Consider the following 21,970-nt stretch of genomic DNA (forward strand, 5'->3'; position numbering starts at 1 on the left):
TGGGAAAGGAGGTTAGGGGCCTGGGCTGCACTTGACCTTCACCTAGATCCTACATCTCACCTCAGCTGTCCCTCATCTACAGGTAGTCAGAGACATCTTCCTGGAGATCCTGCACGTTCCTTATCAGCAGGGATTCTGGTGTCTACCTCCTGAGGTGTCTCTTTCTTTAATTACTCAAGAATTTCTGCCCGTGGGCCGGTCTTCATTCTAAATGTCTGGAGAGAGACCTTGGGATCCTGAAATGTCCATTAATGGTCCCCAGCTGAGCTGCCTTTGTTTCTACTATTGCCACAGGTGCTGCCATGGAAAAGGGTCCCACACCCCACTGTCCCCTGTGTTCTTTTAAAAGTTGAAATGATGTCTTCTCTGGTCCAGATCCTGTTATGGGCTGCAGTGGGTCTCCTTACTTGTGACTCCCTAATTACAGCTGTCAGTGGTTGAACGTCTCAGCCCAGCAGCACTCTTTCTGGGTTCTCTACGCCAAGACTTCCAGGTCCTTTGGTCGAGACCAGACAAATAGTTCTAGAATGTTTAAATTTTTTTTCTTACCAACAAATATCAGTTGACCTATCCCAATCTATCACAGACGATCTAGAAGAGGATGATTAGAATCTGAGTCTCCCTTGCTTCCCAGCGAACCCCTTGGCACCTAGGCCAACGTACTCATCTCTTCTTCATCTAAGCCAGGGGTGTCCAAACTGCAGCCCGCAATCCATTGTTAATCGGCCCGCAGCAAATTCCAAAAATTTATTTAGTTTACTTAAATCAACCAGGTGAGGCAATACGTACTTCACCTCGAGTGTGTGGCCTGGCTGTTTGTGTATTTTACCGCATATGGCCCTTGGTGAAAAACGTTGACAAAAGTTTGGACAGCCCTGATCTAAGCATACTACAGGGTATTGAAAGGAAGCAAAGGCTTACTCACTTTACGTCTTTCTAATAAGGAGGGCCCACCTGTTTGTTCAGGAAAGAGACAAACTTGAAAGGTTCCAAAGTGACTTGCTGTACTCACCTATACAATGAAATTCTCTTGTTAAAAAAATTAGTTCTACTTTTACAGGTATTTTGCTACTATATGTAATGTGCCTTACTAACACTTGCTTTATCTGTCTCACTGGGATGGTATAAAGATCAAATAAGGCATTTGATTTTTTTTAAAAAATGCATTTTGAAATGCGAAAGGGAAAGCCAAATAATAAAGACAAGGAATTGCTATATAAAAGATTCATTCCATTAGAAATAGAGTTTGGTTCCAGAAACTCTGGGTTGACTTCTAGGCAGGTAGTTTCACAACAAGAAGCAGAGAATAAAACTTGGTTCCCTAAGGAATGTCAGGGACAAAGCATGCTTGCTTTGTGCTGCAAACACAGAAGGGACGCCAAAAGAAAGGAATGACAAATGAAAATAGTTACAAGGACAGTAGCACTAATGTATAATATCCATCTCCCGCTTAAATAATTGCCGTCACCATAGATTTTCCTCCAAAACTGTATATTTTTGAAGACACTTAACCACTCAGGGTTTCAGTTTCTCAAATGTGAAATAAAGAGGTTAGAATAAAATCTGTAGTTTTTGGTGTTTTTTTAATTACAATTTATTGAGGTGACAATTGTTAGTAAAGTTACAAAGATTTCAGGTGTTCAATTCTGTCATATGACTCTGGGTGGTGAACACACAATGTGATTTATAGATGGTGTCTTATAAAATCTGTAGCTTTAGAGCGTTTTTAGTCATAGAATGCCATCCATGTGTGGGCAAAGATGCTTAATAAGTAAATCTACTGAAAAAGAGTATTTAATACTCTAGACTTTATATAGTCCGAGAGAAATGGTCATCTTCCAAAATTTGTTCCTTCCTCACAGAGTAGGAGATGTTGTCCTACCTGGCAACTCCACCAGGTACTTTGGAGATTGCTCTCAAGCAATGATCTTCGATGGCCAAGGCCCAGATAGTCGGCCCAGGATTACATCTACCATTCCATTTGGCTTCTTGAATAATCTAATAATATTGGGCAGATAAAGGAATTTAGTAATCAGTACTTCATTTTTTTCAAACAGGGAGAATACTGATTAGAAGTACAATGTGCAGAAATTACCTCTGATGATGCTTAGAATTCCATAAGCAGTCTAGACAATGAGTAGTTCAGGTGGCTTTTCTTTATCTAATGTTAAGCCTGCATCTCTTAACAAATTTATTTCTCGCTTTTCTGACAGGTAGCTCTAAAGTCAACACTTGTTCAATAAAAGCACAGAAAAGTGTGTGGAGATGAGAAACAATTCCACTTTTCTACATAAAAGCACTGTGACCAGTGGCAAATGCTTTAGGTGGGGACAGAAGGTGGAGTAGAAAGTGAAGAGTACTTGAGTATAAACCCAGAAAAATAAAGACATCCTTGGGAGGCAATAAGGCAATGAGGCACTTACAAAACTCAACCCAGCAAGCCCAAAGAAACTGTGAGCTCAGTGCGAGTGCTCCTGGACACATATGGCCCAGTCATAGCTTAATGTTGTTTCTCTTCAGAGGCACTTAGATTGTCCTTTCTTTATACAAATTTTCATGACACACAGGAGGGATCCTAAGCAAGACATCATGTAGAGTGGCAGAGGGTGTATTGGTAGGTACAAGTTGGAAAGGGGGGTTCAAAATAAACATGAAGGTCTGGCAATGACAGGTACTCAGGTTCTAATGTGTAGGTAGATGGGAGCTACAGAAGGTTCCTAAGTGGAGGAGTGACATGGCAGAACTCAACTGGCCTTCCCTTGATCCACCAAGAAAGCAAGAGTTAGAAGGCAGTAGGTAGGAAGCACATAGTTTATAAAACCTATAATGTGGAGAGGATATTGCTGGCTTGACTCTCAGGAGAGCTATATATGTTATTTGCTTCTCCAATTCTGAAGTTTTCCTCAACATTTAACTCCTTAGTTATTAACTCATGACTTCTAATCCTCTGGAAGGCAGTAACTGGATTCTATCCATGTGTGTCCCCATGACCTACTGTAGGGCCTTACACAGCATAGAGGTTTATTAGAGAAGAAAGCGATAGATACATGCACATTTGGATCAAGTCACACATTCCTAAACTTCTTTTATTGGAGATGTATGCCCTGTCTGCTGTCTGGAAAAAAAAAACACAAAAACAAACAAACTCTAGGGCAATAATGCACATTGCAGAGGAATAGGAAAATGTGTATGTGCAACCAAAACTGGAGAGAGTCTGAGGACACCAGATCTCAGTAGTTTCTGTGAGTTCTGCCCTGGGAGACGTGGTGATGGTGGTGAGGGGATGGATGTGCTGGGACGGCCAGTTGGCCAGTGAAACCTGCTCTCAGCCATGGAAAGCACCGGAGAGGTGGGCTGGGTCACAGGCTCCAGGGCTGCCTGACCGTGGACAGTCATATGACAGGCATGCTGGATATTGAAGGGGTGAGGCCATAGCTGAGCTGGGCTATGTACACTGCGGTGTCTCCCTGCAGTCTCCCAAAGCACCCATTAAGGGTCTGAACCCAGAGTGCTGAACCCCATTAGCTTTCTTCTAAGAAAGGTGGCGAAGGGTGGCAGTTTACACACAGGTGTGATTAAAGTGGAAGGCAGCCTGATGCCAGGGAAGAGCTCAACAGGGGACCCAGTGAGAGACACTCTGGACTTTCGGTTACCCCGCAGGTTGTAGAAGAGGACCTTTCCCTCCCCATCCTTCCCTGCACTGGGAGGAGAAGACATCAACTTTGAAGGGGGACACTGAGGGCCCGTTTGTGGCAGTGCGCTGGCATCACCTCTATGTCAACAAAAGTCTAGAATAGTCCTAGAGAGGTTGAAAGAAACCAAAAAGCCACAGAGGGCCTCAACTGGTGGCAGGAGGGGGAGAAAATGTCCACATAAAGGTGTAGTCAAGAGAGGGCTCCCCAAGTGCACCCCCAAGCCTGCTGGTAAGAGTGCCACCTCTATAAAAGTTTCTGACAATTACATTTAAGACTCACCCGTTTCTCTATTAGAACCACTGTTATGGTAACTTGACCGTATATATTTTTTTCAATGACCCTAAACATTTTTTCTTTTCTTTTTACCAAAATACAATTCAACTTGAAAGAAAATTTTGTAATAATAATAAATCACACCATATCCTGTCACCTAACATGACCCCTATTGTCATTGTCTCTTAGTCTTAATTCCTCTAATCAATGGCAGATTCTCTCGTCTTATAGAAGGGACATTCCCAATGAGAAAATGGAAATAGAAAAGGAAGAATATTCCCATTATTTATTGAAAGTAATATAATCGACTTTAAACGGAGCACACAGAATCTATTCTTATATGAACCTAGAACATTTTTCCTACAGTGGAATTCAGCCCCAAGCTTCGCAGCAAGTTCTTTGAAATTTAGCAAATTAAAGTAATTAACACATGCATATTGTTAAAACATGGAGCAAGAGAATGTGGCTGGTGGGTGTATAGAAACAAGAGTACACGCCTATAAAGATGAAATTTGGCTTTCGGGGTTGATATTTAAATTCCACTACAATCCAGGTCTCAATTGGCTTTCCAGTCTATGCTCCCATCAATTCTCCATGCAAAATTGGGATCCAGACCTAGTTCTGCCTCACTATTCTTATACTTCATCTTTCCTCTCTGGTACCTTTCCCCTCTCTCTGACCATCCAATACCCAGGGCACATTTTAGCTGTGCAGAGGTTGCATAAAGCTTCTCCTGCCCTTGCAATGTAGGAAGAGGAAAGACAAATTCTTGCTTTCCTCTGCCTTCCTTCCAGCTAGTGGAGGCTGTGTGACCCCTTTCTTGTCAATGACACATACGAAGTCTGCTTTCGTTGGGGTGAGGTTGGTCGGGAAAAGCATTCTTTTTTCCTGTAGGAAGGAGACAGACAGTGCTGGCACCAACCTTTCTCCTTTTTATCTTCCCGCCTTGAATACAGATGTGATGTGTGGAGGTGTACGGCCTTCTTGTGACAAGAAGGTGATGCCCATGAGACAAAGGGCAAGGAAACTGCCTCCGTCACACGGACCTGTTGCAGGTGTATCTGCTGGCGCATACCTCCAGGCTCTTATTAGGAAAGAAAAAACAACTCCTATTTATTTAAGTCACTGCAAGCAGTGATTATTATTATTACTTGCAATAAAAGTGTTCTTAACTGATATAACCACTCTCATGAGCCTTCTCTAAGCAATCCAACGTGAGAGGCGATGTATATATATAGTTATAAACTTGGCTTCTAGAATCAGCGTTAGTTTTGCATCCCAAGTCTATCAATTCCTAACTGTCTGACCTTGGGAAAGTTAACTGACTTTAATAAGTGTCATTGGGCACGTTACCTAAATTTCATAAGCTTCATTTTACTTATCCCTAATGTAGGAACCACAGTGGCACGTGCTTCATATGAATGTTAAATGAGATGATGCACATGAAATACTTAAAACACTGGCTGGCAGATAAGCCTCAAATAACAGTGGTTTTCTTCGTAGAGGGGCACTTCTCATCCCTCAGCACGTGCTGGAGTCTGAGATCGCTGAACTCTTCCCATGTCCCTAGGCTGGGTCCACTCTTCCACCTCTCCGAGCCCCACATCTGAGTCTGCGCTGGGAAGAGTCCAGAGTAGTCGCCCCGCCCATCTTCCTAGACCTGCTCTCTGTGTAGGCTTACCCCCCCACCCCCCGGAGCCCGAGCTGGACTGGTGATGAGCTCTCTCAGTTGCTAGGAGGCTCCTCAGGCTGATCCGGGGCCTCATCCCACTTCACCCCATGTTTTCCTTGAAGGGGAAACTTGTTGCAGAGAGAGGGAAAGAAGAGAGTTATGAGCCCATTTTCCATGCCCCTGTTTCCCAGTGGCCCGAGAGGCTTTGGCCGTTGCCATGGCAGTGGGCTCCAGGACACCACCGCAGCAGCCAGCAGCGGCTTGGTCTCCCTGGCACTTCAAGGATGGGAAAACTAAGTCGTTCAAAGAGTCTCCTTCCCCCTTGGGAACCAGGGATTACGCTGAAACTTTATTATTACTTTAAATAAATAAATTACTCCCTGGAGGCCAGATAAAACATGCTCTTATTAAGTTTTTTTAAAGGAGGAAAGCAATTGGAGAATAAAATCAAAGGTGCCCAAATGGATTGAAGTGGCTCCTCAGAAGCTGACATAATAACAATTTGTATTTATATTATGCTTCTCATCAAAGGAGCATTTCACAAAGGCCTATTTCCCTAGAGTTGCCCCATGGAGCCTTGGGGATCCTCCAGCCTCCGAAACCCAGCCTCAGGCTCTGACCACAGTAGATGACCTCCCGCCTGTGGACCTCAGGGCCAGCTTATTCTCAGAGCCCTTCTGGGAGCTGCGAGGGGGCATCTGTGTGCCCTCTGGTCAATGGAAAAGAAAGTGGCTGCCTCCTATGTAAAGACTCCTAGTGGGAACAGGTCACGGAAGACTAATCCAGATGGCTGATCCCACCAACACACACACACACACACACACACACACACACACACACACACACACGAAAATCGTTGGAAATAAGAGCCTGTCTGGGGTTGGGATTCCTCCTCAACTACCAATTAGCAAAACCAGGATTTTTGACTATACATACTTGGTTTTCCCCAGCATGCAGAACAGTGATAAAGACTTTTTTTTTTATATTCTAGACGGGAGACAAGATGTGTGTGTGTGTGTGTGTGTGTGTGTGTGTGTGTGAGTGTGTATGCTAAAGCAACTATCAGAGGATCTTCTTTTATTTGTCTTTGTCTCCACAGTGCTTGATATCTGATAGGGATTAAATAAGTATTTGTCAATGAAATAGCAACACAGGTGAACCGACAAAGGTTGAAGGGGTATCAATGAGATGGTAAGTGGAAGTTTCCAGGTAGGAGTGATCATTTTGTGCCTAGGGAGCCGGTTAAGATTTCACTCCTCAATCACAAAAGCAATTATAAAATATAGCAACCATTAATTGAAATGGTAGTTCAGCACTGTTTTGCTTGGCACTGTTCCAGAATTTAATGTTTTTAAAAGAACAATCTTTACCATAACTTTTCTAATAGCACGACTTTACCTAATAGGAAACTGAGGTTCACAGAAGTTGTGCCTTGCCCATAGATTTGGTAAGTTCAAGGTTGGAACTCAACTTTACCTGACTCCAGATCCATGCTCCAACTCAGTGCCTCTTGGGGTCCTCATTTTTCCACAATAATGTCCACCTCCATACTTGTTCCATGAAAATTCCACACTTGAAATACAGATGTTCTTCCTCTTTTATCTAGCAAACTTTCTGTATTTTCTTTAGAGCCCAACTCTACCCCCAAATCTTCCAGACTATGCCCCAGCATAGCCACCAACCAAATATTCCATAGAGGAAGAAACAGCAGATATCCCACATCAATTAACTAAGGTTTGGATATTCTGTGTAATGGCAAGTGACCCCTGCCACCCTGGGAGGGTTGTTCCCCATCCTGAATGTCCATCCTTTGTGACCGAACAAGCCCGGTGACTGTGAGTCATCTGCAGGGAGCGGCCAGGGTCTAAGTCCCAGCTCCACCAGTTCCCACCTGTGTGACCTTAGGCAGGTCACTGAACATCCCTAAGCAGTATTTTCTCCCTTGAATACAGGGAGATAATAACATAGAACCCATCTCATAGCACTCCTGGAAGGATTAAATAAAAGAGTAACTGTAAAAGTCTTTAGCACAACTTGGCCCCTAGTCATGTTAGTCATGATTGTCAGTGACGAGGGCTGTGGTCATAGAGATGGCAGCCCTCACATGCCCCTCATGTAATGTTAGTCTAAATGGGTTGGCTAGGGCCTGTATGGGACTGAGAGGGAAGGCAAGGGTTTTCAGTGACCTCAGCTGAGTGTCCAGGGGGAATGCAGGGCTGACAAAGCAGGAGACCATCTTGCACTGTGGAAGTACGACTCTAAGTCGCTGCCTCCCATGAGTAGGAGCAACTTCTTGGGAGGTTGATCCCCAGCAGGTGACAAAAGAAGTGTCAAACAATGGTATAAAAATGGTCTGGAATATTTAAAAGAGATAGTGTGCAGTGATATTCAGAAGGGCAGTAGGTGAATGCTGCAGGCCTGAGTGTCTCTCTCTGGGATAAACTTCCCTTTCTCACCTCTGTTCTCTCATGCACACTCCACTCCAGCTGGTGCCCAACCCCCTTTTCCCTGAAAAGCCCCTCTTTCCCTGTCTTTGTCTACATTAATTACAACAATCCTTACAGCTTACAGTTGAAATCCCACCCATTCGTGAAGCTTCTCTCATTACTGCAGTCCAAACACCCCTCTCCTTCTGAATGCTTAAATCAGAACTGTCTGGATTTCTCACATGTCAATTTCAGTATGGGGACTTTGCACTAATATTCCATTGTTCACATTTAAGCCTGGATGATTAGTCTGCAGTTTTTCATGCACAAGGACCTGTGCCAAATACAGATCTTTGCATTCCAAAACAGAGGTCAGTACGGAGGCCAGATGGAGTTGATAACCAGTTTTCAAGCTACATATTTGTTGGACAGAAAGATAAGTAGCAACCAACTGACCTAGTGGGGTCTTAAAAGTTCAGACGGTCCAAAATATTTCGTTTGAAATAAATGAGTAAACTGAGAACCAAAGAGGAGATGTTCCCAGTCCAGAGTCACGGTTAATGTCAGACTAGTATTTCTCCACACAGGCTATGGGAAATGTTAAGCTTTATAAGAGAACCCACACCAAATTACGCTTTCCATTTTTCTCTCCTTTCCCTTTATGTCTTTAGTTTAATGGAAGTTCTGAACTTTGTTGTTGCCTTGAGAAACAGTAAAAAATACACCCACTGGGAACCTTCCAATCTCTGCCTATTTTGAAGACATGAGTTCTCCATCCTCAGCTTTTACATTCTACTCTACTCTGTTGAAATACCTACAGTCCCCCTAAAAGCTCCCATACCAGCGTTTTGCACATCTTCTCCACACCTCACTTCACTTGACCAGCCTTCTCCTCCTAGGAATTCCCTTTAAGTTCATTATCAATGTGAAGTCTTCATTAACCATCCCTCACCTCTCCAAATAACAAAAACTCTGTTGGGTATTCCCACCAAATGATGCCCTAGGACTCTGCATTTTCCTGCTGAAAGTTAGATTAGATCACTATTTAGAGCTGTCATTATATTGCATTGAAATGTTTTGGCTTCCATGACTGTTTGACCCTGCAAAAGACACATTGGGGTATCTGTTTGGGTCACACCTCCCCTCAAGGTAAGGTTCAATGGGAGAACTGCTCCTCCTCCCCATCCCGCTCACTCCTGAAACATGTTCCAGATGAGGTCTGCCTTCCTGGCTGCAGTGACTAATCTGGAAGTGGGCACTGGCTGAATCTTGACCAATCAAAGTGTGTCATCTTGTAAACATCTTGTGCACGTTTAATCCCTGGTCTTCCCAATCTAGCTCTCATCTTGCCAGTTAGATGGTTTGATCAAACAAGCCTATTGTGGGCTGAATTGTGCTCCCTCACCCCCAATCCTGCAAATTCACATGTTGAAAACCTAATCAACAGTACCTCAGTATGTGATTATATTTTATGATAGGGATCTTTGAAGAGGTGATTAAGTTAAAATGAATGCATCCAGGAGGCCTCTAATCCAACACAACTTGTGTCTTTATAAGAAAAAAAAATTGGACACATTAAGAGACCCCAGAGATGAGCAAGCACAGAGGAAAGACCATATGAGGACACAGAGAGAACACAGCCACCTGTACGCCAAAAAGAGAGGCCTCAGAAGAAACCAAACCTGCCAACACCTTGATCTTGGACTTCCAGCCTCCAGAACTGTGAGAAAATACCTTTCTGTTGTTTAAGCCACCCAGTCTGTGGTACTTTGTTATGACAGCCCTAGCAAATTTATAGACCTCAATATTCCTCTTTTTCTGTTCAAATTAGGTAGAGATCTGTCTCTAAGTCTTACAAATCAAAGAGCATGAGTATAGGCTGTCAAATATCTTCAGCAGATGTCATTGTGATTCTACCCCAAACAGTTTTATGTCTTTTCCTAAGGCCCAAGGCCTGTGACAAGTCCTTTCCCAAGGTCCAAGGCCTGTGACAACAGGGATGTAGACAGGCTGACCCATGAACCCACTCACTTTTGGACCCATGTCAAGCCTAAATCAGGTAAGTTTAAAATTCTGCCTCAGTTTGATGAATTAATGGCTACCTGGGACATTTTGTTCAATAAACAACTTTTCCCCTTAAAAGAATCCAGAAACCTAAGGCAGAGCAATGAGAAAACTGACATTCACACTGTGAGTAATACTTATCGAGTTAACTGTGATTGCCCACAAGACTTGACATTTCTTTCTCAATGCAATTTACCTCAGACAAACTCTTGCAAGAGACACCCACTGAAGGTGGTCACTCAACTACGACCTATGACTTGCTTTAAACATGAGTGGATGACATTTCTTTCTTGGGGCATTTCTTCAACTTCCAAATCAGTTACTTGCTTACTGTAAGGAGTAGGTATTTCCTAGCTCTATTATGAATGACTTTACCTGATAAAGATCCTTTTCATCCATCTATTCATTCTTCTTCTTCTTCTTCTTCTTCTTCTTCTTCTTCTTCTTCTTCTTCCTCTTCCTCTTCCTCTTCCTCTTCCTCTTCCTCTTCTTCTTCTTCCCCTCCTCCTCCTCCTCCTCCTCCTCCTCCTCCTCTTCCTTCTTCCCCTTCCCCTTCCTTTTCCTTTTCCTCTCCTTCTCCTTCTTCTTTTCTGTCTAATAATATTATCTGAAGTCTAAGTTAGACCACCATTAATTCACCAAATACCTACTGCATGCATACTTGTGGTCAGAAAACAAAGCACAAGAACTTAGTTTCTTATAGAACATCTATCATTGAGCTAGGATTCAGTCTTAACCCTTTACAAGTGTCAGCCTAGGGGACAACATCTTAAACCTCTAATAGCTGCATGGTCTATGTACACTTGATGTTGCGCGTTAGTTATTTTCCACCCCCCTGCAGTCCTTCTATGCTTCTGCCTGTTTACTCATTTCATCGCAGCGATGCTCTCCTTTCTAAAATATAGCTTCTGAATGTATTTTCCTGCCTCCTTGTCTCTCAGTAACCTCCTTGCTTGTTTAAAAGTAAACTAAAGGTGTTTACTCAGGAAAATGCAGAAAACAGAGGTTAAAAACAATGAGACATTTACTAAGCTGTGAAAAGTCTTCAGCAACCAGTATTTGAGGTTCTCAGAAGTGTGAAAACAGACAATTTTTTTTTTAGCTGTCCTTGCACTGTTTTCAAATGCATCCTTTGCCCTGAGTCTCACATAGACCCTGCTTCGACAATCGAGGCTTTGACAATCTCCTTCCACCTTACACTTCGTCTCACTCACTAGATTCTACCATTCTGGGAAATCATGGCTAAAACCATTTTTTAGTGTGTGTGTGATGAACATGTTTCTCACAAAGAGCTTACCTGCTTTTACTTATTAATTGCTTCACAGATCAAAGGAATATAAGAAAAAATTTGATTTAAACAACCTTTTATTTCAATAAACTTTATTTATTTATTTAAATAGCATTGCTATGTCTTCCACAGACAAAAATGTAATTATTTACCACATCTATGTTTACTACAATGTTCTTTGTATGGACATAAGTTCTTCAGTTTAGCTAAAGAATATTATTGTAAACAAATAACACGTGAATTCTTTGACTATGACTTTAAGTGGCTTTGTCCTAATTGTGGGACACTAGAGGAACTTGCATTTGTCTCTGTGTCATAATCCACTCAGCTCAAGGCTCTGAGGCTCTCGTTTTTGTCATCCTCTTGAAGATGTTTACCTTCTTTTAATACAAAATATTTCAAAGTATTACCAAAATAACAGGTGAAATGATTCTGAGTTTATATGTGCTTGGAAATGCTGGATAAAATAAGCATTCTTAATAAAGCAGCAAGACTTCTCAGAGACTTTTTTCAATGCTTACGTACCATGAGAACTTACAAGAGGTGCCACTGGCAGCTACACTCACAAATTGATTTGACCTCACATACCCTTCTGTGGAAAGGCTCTTTTAGAATTAGTGGTCTGGGAAACATCAGTTTGATGTCTCCAGCCATTTCAATGACTTCCAGAAGAAAACTTAAAGCATAAAATAAAAACATTTTTATTTTTCTTTTAAAAATCCAAGTTACTTGACCTTAAAACTGCTATTAACTGCCTTAGAGGAAGTGCTATTTCTGGTGGTCACCCATGGCATATTCTTTATGGAAAGGACCATACGGTAAGCCCTTGAGTAAAATAGTCAAATATATCAGAACTAAAGAGGATCAAGTCATCAAAAAATACTCAGAGCTGTATGTAGATGCCCACTAAATAGTAATGAGCACTTTATCTTCACCACAAACTTAAGGTGATAGAGAAACAAAATATGGCCTATACATATAATGAAATATTATTCAGCTTTAAGAAGGAATGAAATTCTGACACGTGCTACCACAGGGATGAGGCTTAAAGATATTATGCAAAATGAAATAAGCTAGACACAAAAGGACAAATACTATATGATTCCACTCATCTGAGGCACATATAGTAATCAAATTTATAGACACAGAGAGTAGAATGGTGTTTGCCAGGGGTGTGGGAGAATGGGGAAAATGGGGAGTTATTATATAATGAGTACAGAGTTTCAGTTTTGGAAGATGAAAAATTCTGGAGTTGGAAGGTGGTGATGGTTGCACAACAATGTGAATATATTTAAAGCCACTGAACTGCATACTTAAAAATCGTTAAAATGGTAAATTTCATGTTATGCATATTTTACCTCAATAAAAATATTTGATAACTTGAGGTGACTGTCGTATGTAATCCCATAGACAAAATGGTGGGATATTAAGAAGATAAAAGAGAATTTGAGAAACTGGTATTTTAAGAGTATAAAATATTCAGATTTGTTTTTTGATTTTTTTTTTTTTTTTAATACAGGGGTAAAGCAACACAGCAGTTTGAAAGGGAGAGCTAAGGGGAAAAGAATTTAAAAGCCTAATCTTGTAACACGTTGTTAAATTTTAAATACCGAAGGCCTCATGTATACACGCACAAGGCTGACTAATACTATAGATACAAATACAAAGTGTGTTTATCCATGTCTTACAGGAAGACGCTCCCATGAGTAACTTGAAGACAATAAAACCTGTATTGAAATGTGCATGAGTTATAAATACAGAACTCTGGGAATATGGGGAAGAAGATAATAAACCCGATTGAGGATCCATTTCCTCTTCTTCATATCTACCCGAATTCTTTCACCCTTGAGACCCAGATCAAGGCCCACTATCCATGAGAAGCTATCCCTGAGTGTTCTAACCCACTGTGGTCCAGCTTTTGAACTCTTACTACAATTGTACTCTAGTAACTATCTAGATCCTTGTCCTTTCTCTCTATAGTTTTAGGTAGACATTGTAACATGGCTGATACATATTTTTCTGTATTTTCATGTGTTCCCCCTATTTGGTTACAGGCATCATTGCTTTGGGAATGATTCAAATTGTTAAAATAGGAATGAAAGCAAAGGGGGGAAATAGGCTTTTGAGTCCATAGTGCAAACAGGTTTTGAAAGCCAGGCTTGGTGAAGAGAGAAAGGAGTTTTGAAATTCCAATATCTCCCCAATTCAGATAAGAAGCCAAACCTGGCAAACTCAGTGGTAGAATTTTACCCTAACTCATAGTGCAGAGAATAGAAATAATAGGGAAGTTCCCGCTAGGTAAGACAGGAGAAAGCATTCCCAGGCAAGGAAGAGGATAAGGGTTTTGTGTGTATGCCCCCAGGGTAAGAATACAGTCAGGTTCCCTGAGAATCCAAGGCCTGGCTTTTCTTGGGCCTAGACCGAAGGTGGAAAGTTAGCTTGTTGACACACTAGACTCTGCAACCTGAGGTTTTCTAGAACACCCATTCTGCTTCTCTGCCCCTCTATACCCAAGATGCCTAGAAGTCTTAAATGTGTCTGAGACAGACAGCTGTGATTCCAGATGACGTGTGTACTTTCTGCAGGGCTCCCTCAAATTCCCTTGAATTCTCTGTGGACACACAGGAGCTGAGACCCTGTAACACTGGGTTAGATGAGTAGGATAAAAAAAGCTGGGATCTCTCCAACACAGATTTATTTGATGCCTATATATTTTGATGGTGTGAGCAACAGCACGCTACCCACAGAAACAAACAAACAAACAAACAAACGAACCCAGGTGAGATTAGCCATGTGGGAAGATACTGGCATAAAGTGTTCAGCAACCCGACCAGACCAACCTCACTCTGGTGGATAGGAGGTAGGAGAGCATAGAAGGCAGCCCACCTTATCGCCAGAGGGCATGGCCACTTTCCCTGCAAACACCCAACCATCTTGGGAAGGGACTCAGAGATGCTTCTTGTGAAAGGGGAACATATCCCCGATCAAGCATTTAGACTTCAGATTCACTAAAGAGTGTCCAAATTAGACCAAATTATACATAAGAAACTATTCTAAAATGAAAAATATTGAATTGCCTTTAATTGGGAATTTTAAATCCACCCTACCATTATTGGTAGGACTGAGAACAGGTATAGAAAAGAAATTTGTTCTTTTCTTTTCTTTTTTTTTTGACCCATGTAATTTAGAGTATGTAAATATTCATCACTTTTCACATGTTTACCACATCAAGCAGCATGTAGTCTCCTAGAGATCTGTGGAATCCTATCTGCCATGTATGCAATAGGTACCCCTAAATACATGCTGTGTGAAGAAACGACAGGAAGAAAATATGGATTTCATTTCTTTCTTGCCTCTCATTCCACCAAGCCAAAATAAATGATAAAACAGAGAAATTTAAAATAAAAAAGAATAACGTAAGAGAAATCACAGAGAGAGTTCTGGAAAAAAGAACTGGTATTAGGAAATTCACAGGGCTTAGTCCTTAGAATATTAATACTGCTGTTCATAGACAGTCTTTCTGCCAAATTTTCTGTCAATAAGCTGAGGTAAATATCTATCTGGACCAGCAAAGTCCTGCAAAAGTAATAAGCAAAGTTTTCAACCTTCAGAAATGTTTGAACATCTCTCTCTTATAGAGAAAAATCCTGGAACTTCTCATAAATGGATATTTCCCTTGGGGGACTAATATCCTCTCCAGGGTCAAACTTGCATTCTCTGGAAGATTCAGTGAGGCAACTTTCACAAGTAAGTCACTTTTTTGTTTCTTTCCTATTCCCTTATGTTAAAATCCACTTTGTTTTAAGAAGTCACTGAATATACATTTTTTTCTGATTGGAGCTTCTAGTCAGGGAGAAATTTTAGACAAAGCAAAAGACTGCCTGAAAAGTTGGCAACTGGGCCGGGGAAGGCTTAATGAGAAAGCTAAAGGACTGGCTGGCTTTTCCTTGACGTGTATGATGAGATGTGTGAGGCTATTAACAACAGAACTGTGCAAAAAGCACTGTGGAGAGCAGGTGAACATTGATCCTCTGTCTGTCTTTCTTTTTTTTCTTTTTAAGGAGGGCGTAGCTCACAGTGGCCCAGGCAGGGATCGAACCGGCAACCATGATGTTATTAGTACCATGCTACAACCAATGAGCCAACGGGTGGCCCCTGATTCTCTGTCTTAAGCTCAAAAATAATTAGTAAGGCAATTGTAGTTTAAAGGCATAGGCATTACTTTTTTTTTTTTAAAATCGGGCACAATGGTATTCAGAAACTCACTATATTCAGTATCCCATAAAAATATCCTTCTCATCTTTTAAGAAGCCACTCACATTTCATAAAGCCTCCCCTGACCAGTGCAGTCCCTACCAATCACTCTCTTCTCTGAACTCCAAGAGCATTTTTTGCCTGTAGCACTCACTGGGCATAAGCTGTTAGGTGTCTCTCTCTCTCTCTCTCTCTCTCTCTCTCTCTCTCTCTCTCTCTCTCTCTCTCTCTCTCTCTTTTAACAAACATAGCCTAATAGGTAATAAAATTCTCCAGAGTAATGATAACATTAAATTCCTCTTATTATCCTCAGCACCTAGCCTGGAGCCTGATCCACAACCCACAAGTATTCAATAAATGTTTGTTGTTAATGATGATATGTTGTAGACACATCTGAAACATAATCTGGATAAACACAATACAGGAAAAGTGCAAATCATCATCTAACCAAGGCGCGAGCCAAGAAATCAATGAGAGAGCTGTCTGAGCACCAAGTGAGAGACAAAGTAACGCCCTTCTCCCTGCCCCAACGTCCAGCATGGTGATGGATTGCACTACATAACATTATCGATAAAGAGCGATGTAGTCACAATGATTTCTAAACAGTAGCAAGAAATATTAGATACAAAATGTAACATTGCAACAAAGGCAGCAGAACAGAGAGGCCATACACAGAGTAACAGATAGATTCGGTTGATGAAGAACCTCTTTGCAAATAAGTAACTTCAAGCATAATAAAAACATGGTGCTTTCATTTCCTACTTCTCTATCTCCCCAGCCCAGAGACTCAGATGCTGATTTCCCGCAAGATAGGTCTCATGAGCGTCACTTGCCCCTGAAACAAAGGAGCAGGAAGGCAAACTGGGGCATTCAACCTCTGCCAAAACAAACCCAACCCTTTCAAATGAGTTGTTTTCATAATATGAGTCAGGTTGAGCAAATTCATACAATTTTCATTTATGTACACAAAGAGAGTCCAACAATCTACTTACCTCTGGTCTGAATTCCTGTCTTCTTCCACAAGATTTGACTTATTAACTTAGTAGTAGAAAACTCAGGCCAAATCCATCCCAGCAGTGAACCTCGTCTTGCCTTTCTCTGCCACTCTTATTTATCCTTTCTCTATTTACATCTTTCTTGTATCATGGAGGTGGGGAACCCTTAGGGAGAGGCTCTTCTATTTGTATTGAATGTATAGCTAACATTCTCAGCACTAGTATTGGTCTATCTGACATGAAGCAGGGGGAAAAAAATCCAAATGTCTCTGGGCTCTGGGGCAAAGGGAAGAGCAAGTGGGAACCACATATTGATAATCCCACGCCCAACTTGTACATGCTTTGTTGTTATATGGACAACCAGAATAGGATGATTAGTTTAACTGATTACTTCAGTGGAGCGCTGACAGTGATTCAAGGGATTTTTAATAACATTTACTAGTTCTTTGGCCTAATTAATCAAGCAGCAAGATTTGAACCTGTGCTTTACTCTTCCATTCATCCACTACCATGTTTCTCAGTCACCTTTAAAATTCTGATCGGATTAAAGAACTTGCAACATAAATTGGCTATATACACACAGCTCCAATGGCCTGTTTTGTTCTCCACTATTATTAACCTTTCTGGTGCATTAAATCCACTAGCTAAAGAAAATGAGGATTGAATTCCATAGGTTAATTGATGTTTAGTAGTAACAATATCTATAACCAATATGGCTTTCTTCCCAGACAAAGGAAGACCAAAACCATCTCATCTCTTTGAAACCATTGGCCTGTGACATCTTTCGGTGAGCCCAAGTTCTTATTGACCTAAAGAAAGAATTACACCTGTGTAAAGTATTCTTAAATGTAGCAAACAGAGAAAGCTTTCCTTAGAGGATGTAGAGTTTTCCTTCTAGATCCTGCACGTACGGACTTAGAAATGATTTATGTACTCACGGTCATTCACGTCCGGTTGGCACAGTGGACTGAGGTCTTCCAAGCCTTTTCCTTGTCTGTAGGTAGAGGTGGGACTATTTCAATGACATGTACTCATATCCAGAAACACCCAGAAGGAAAACTGGAAAGAGCCTAAATGGAAAGACAGAGGAGCTCACTTAGCCCTGTTGTTTCTTATGATGAAGGAAGCAGCCTGTAAAATGATGAGTTGGGGCAATGGCCGGAGTCAGCACAAGGAGGCACTATGGGGCAGACAGTGGGATTCCCCACTAGGTGGCACCAGGATCCATCTGTGGCACCCATAGGACTGCTACCAAGGCAGAACTGAGGGCCAGGGCCGGCTGTCAGATTTCTGTAGGCAAGGTCCTATAGGGAGTGCCATAGGGACTAAGGTGAGTATACGTGGGTGTTCCTGCATTGTCGGTGTACCTGGAATGACATGTATGTGTTCTTCTGAGCATGATTACAAATGTGGGGATGAATACAAGGGCGGACAATTATGTTCATGAACTCGTTGCAACGATGTTGCTAACCTTTTTTGATATCAGAGGGATTCTTCATTATGAATTTGTACCAACTGGACAAACAGTTAACCAAGTTTACTATTTGGAAGTGCTGAAAAGGCTGCGTGAAAAAGTTAGACGACCTGAACTGTTCGCCAACAATTCATGGCTCTTGCATCACAACAATGCACCAGCTCACACGGCACTGTCTGTGAGGGAGTTTGTAGCCAGTAAACAATTAAATCTATTGGAACACCCTCCCTGCTCACCTGATCTGGCCCCCCATGACTTCTTTCTTTCCCCAAAGATAAAGGAAATACTGAAAGGAAGACATTTTGATGACATTCAAAACATCAAGGGTAATATGATGACAGCTCTGATTGGCCATTCCAGAAAGAGTCCAAAATTGCTTGGAAGGGTGGACTAGGCGCTGGCATTAATGCATAGCTTCCCAAGGGGAGTTCTTTGAAGGTGACCTTAGTGATATCCAGCAGTGAGTTATGTTGCACTTTTTCTCGGATGAGTTCGCAAACTTAATTGTCAGACCCCGTGTGTGTGTGTGTGTGTGTGTGTGTGTGTGTGTGTGTGTGTGTGTGAATATACACATATACACATACATACATATATATGTGCACACACATACAGACCTATATGTTAGGTTATAAAGATATGGGTTGATATAGTTATAGATATAGGTCGGGAAATATTGCAATAAATGGAAATCATGTTGGAGGAAGGAGACTAGTTTCTGTTGAATGTGCCAGGCCTTTTCATATGCTTTCTCATTTAACCTTCCTGATAGCTGTGCAAGGCAGCTATTGTTACCCCCATAAATTCCATGCATTTTGATCATGGGTACCTGTTGATATGCAGAAGCACCAGTATCCCTCAAAACCTATTTTGGATAATGCATCTCAAAGGAATTCAGAAAGAGTTCTGGAATGCTTCTTATATATAATAATAGTGTAAATAATAATGATAACAATTGACTTTTATTGGCATTTCTATGTTCATACTATGTCATCTCAGAATACTACCATATCTTTGTAACAGGTCGCTCCAATCCACAGTTTTTCCTGTCTGATTGATTCACTCTGTTCCTACTACATTTGCCTTCCCTAAATACACGTTCACTATGCCCTCCCCACACTCTGTCGCTAAGCATGCTGCTCCACTGTGCTCAGTATAAAATCCAGCTTCTCAGTCTGGTGTTTCAATCTCTCTCTCTCTCCAGGTTCTTTCTCCACTGCTCTCCAAGGGCGAACCCTTTGGTTTAATCCACTGGCTCACTCTCTGATTGCTAAACAGGGCACATACTTTCTCACCTTCCCCTCATTTGTGTTCTCCTCTTTGTTCCACATGTGCAAGTATGTTTCTCAATAGATTGCACCTGCTCATCATGAGCTCCCTCACAGCACCTGGCCCATGTCTTAGACCAGGAAGCTGTAATGACTCTAGCTGTCCACCTGCACTACCTTCATCCCCCATCTTATGTCTCTCCAAAATCAATATCCACAAGCAGAGTCACATTTTATGAACTGACACTCAGCAACTCATGTGGTTTTATTATTTTTAAAATTTTAACTATGGCAACAAACCTTTATTATTATAGATATTAGAAATTGTGTGTGTGTGTATAAAATCTGTCTTTAAATACATATATATAGAAATTCTAGACATCCAAACCCAAATTTTGTGTTGGTTTTAAGAGCAGCTTTAGGTGGCAATGGGCTATGTCAAGCATGTACTCTTCCCTTCAGCTAGTTCCATCTCTATCTTATAGAAGTAATGGGAAAGGGATCAATGAATATGAAGGCAGGGAGACTGAGATAGTGGAACAATCTATAGTCAAAAGATCTGGCTTTCGGTACTGGTTTTATGGCTGACCCCTGCATGACCTTGGCAAAAACCACTTACCCTCCCTGGGCAGTAGTTCCCTCAGCTGTAAAATAGGAATTCTAATATTTAAACTCACAGGGTTATTGTGGGAATTAACTGTGGTAATTGCTGTAAAATGTCTCGTAAATTATAAGGGGCTCTGCAAGTGTTAGTTATTATTAAAGAAACATTATAGGCATCTCCAGGTTTTTCTGGTTGGTTGGTTGGTGTTAGGCCATAATAGAAGTGTTTCCAACAGCCCTAGGATAACTTCCATCATGAAACGTGTGATTTCTCTTATGTCTATATGATTGCTGTGTGTTCCACTTCTAACTGTTCATATTGTCATACATCAGAGTCAATTTCTTAACAAAAATTTCTTCTCTTTATTGTTTGAAGACTGCTGCTCAAGGCATTGTTAGTAACCCAATCAAGTATTATGGCTAAACTTTCAATTTTAGATGTTGATTTCAACCTTGGACTTTCAACTACTCAAACACACACACACACACACACACACACACACACACACACACACACACCATCAGGTTTAATTTTATTCCTTCCTTTTTTCCTTCTTCCCTCCCCTCCTCCCTCCCACTCTTCCTTCCTTCCTTCCTTCTTTCCTTCATGCTTCCATCTTTTCCTTTTCTCCCATCTTCCAGTGAGAGTGTGGAAATATTCACATCGGAAAAAGTCACATGAATCTTTGACCAGAGTGACTATTTATCCTTCTCTCCTCTCCGAGTCTGCTTGAAATGCTTGTAAAGCCTTGCCATTTTCTCAAGAGCATACAGTTAGACACTAATAGGTACAATGTACCTGAATGTGCATTATTTACCAGTTAGGTCCCAGCGCGGGCTATAAAGTTAATGCATAATCTACTATGCAGGATACTTGATTGCTGAAGAACATTCCCCAGGCATTCCACAGCCTATAGGGGCAACACATTTTCTATGATATGATGGGAATTATTGACTCACTGGACCAGAACGCTCTCGGAGTCCACATAAAGACCCTTATTTCCACAATGGATTGAAAAGCCAACAGACTTAGTTTTCCTGCATATTCACAGTTTGCAGACTATTGATCTGATAATGAATCAAGTCTGTAACCTCTGGGTATTCTTAGCTGAATGTACGTGCAACCCCCCTTTAGGAGGTCTGAGTCACAAAAGTCCCTAAACCAGCACCTGCATAGCAGCTGCTTATGGTACTCAATTGCTCCAATTACTTTTGTCTTTAAAGTGTAATATTTCAGCCTTCTTTAAAACATACAAGGTCAGGGAAAGTAATACCCCTTAGGAAATAATAAGTGAATTGCCATAGACACACAATTATAAACAAGAAAGGCCTATATAAATATAATCATAGAACTTTCAACCTGAAATGAAATGCAATAAAATTGTTTACAACTTATTGGACATTAAGGCTAGCCTTGGTGGATTAAAGGCAACACTCCTTTTTAAATTAAGTCTCTCTCTCTCTCTCTCTCTCTCTCTCTCTCTGTGTCTCTCTCTCTCTCTCTCTCTCTCTCTCTCTCTCTCTCTCTCTCTCTCTCTGTGTGTGTGTGTGTGTGTGTGTGTGTACTAATTTTCCTGAAGGGTCATTGTTGGAGCTTATTTAATCAAACGCCCTCACATCACATAGCCTCTCAGGAAAGTGTGTTCTCCAGTGGCTAACAAGCTACACAAGAGCTACAGGGGACATTTTTGGGGGGTGGTCAGAACTTATTCTTATTCTCATCTGGTCTATTAAAATAATTATCTTCTAAATTGCAATATAAAGATCAATTCTGCTTTGAATGACTACTCTCTCACATGTGCAGATAAAAGGCATATTTTGCTCCTCTATTTTCATGGCATTTCTCTTCCCACCAGCCTCTCCAAATCATTGCTCCACCTCACACTCTACTGGAGATCCTTCTGTTTCAAGCAAAACTCTAAATCAGAACCCATGACCGGAACCATTGCTCATCTTCTCTC

At 41.3% G+C, this 21,970-nt stretch overlaps 1 protein-coding gene across 1 annotated transcript in view; it reads right to left on the reverse strand.

Moving 5' to 3' along the window:
• Positions 1–17,743, reverse strand: part of LOC308509890 (urea transporter 2) — a 466,037-nt gene extending 448,294 nt beyond the window's left edge. Inside the window, exon 1 of the mRNA XM_081078407.1 lies at positions 17,606–17,743. The gene's annotated coding sequence lies outside the window, so the exon portion shown is untranslated. The remainder of the gene's footprint in view (positions 1–17,605) is intronic.
• Positions 17,744–21,970: the final 4,227 nt, after the last annotated feature.

This window comes from Rhinolophus hipposideros, assembly GCF_964194185.1.
Source record: "Rhinolophus hipposideros genome assembly, chromosome: 17".
NCBI classification, from domain to species: domain Eukaryota; kingdom Metazoa; phylum Chordata; class Mammalia; order Chiroptera; family Rhinolophidae; genus Rhinolophus; species Rhinolophus hipposideros.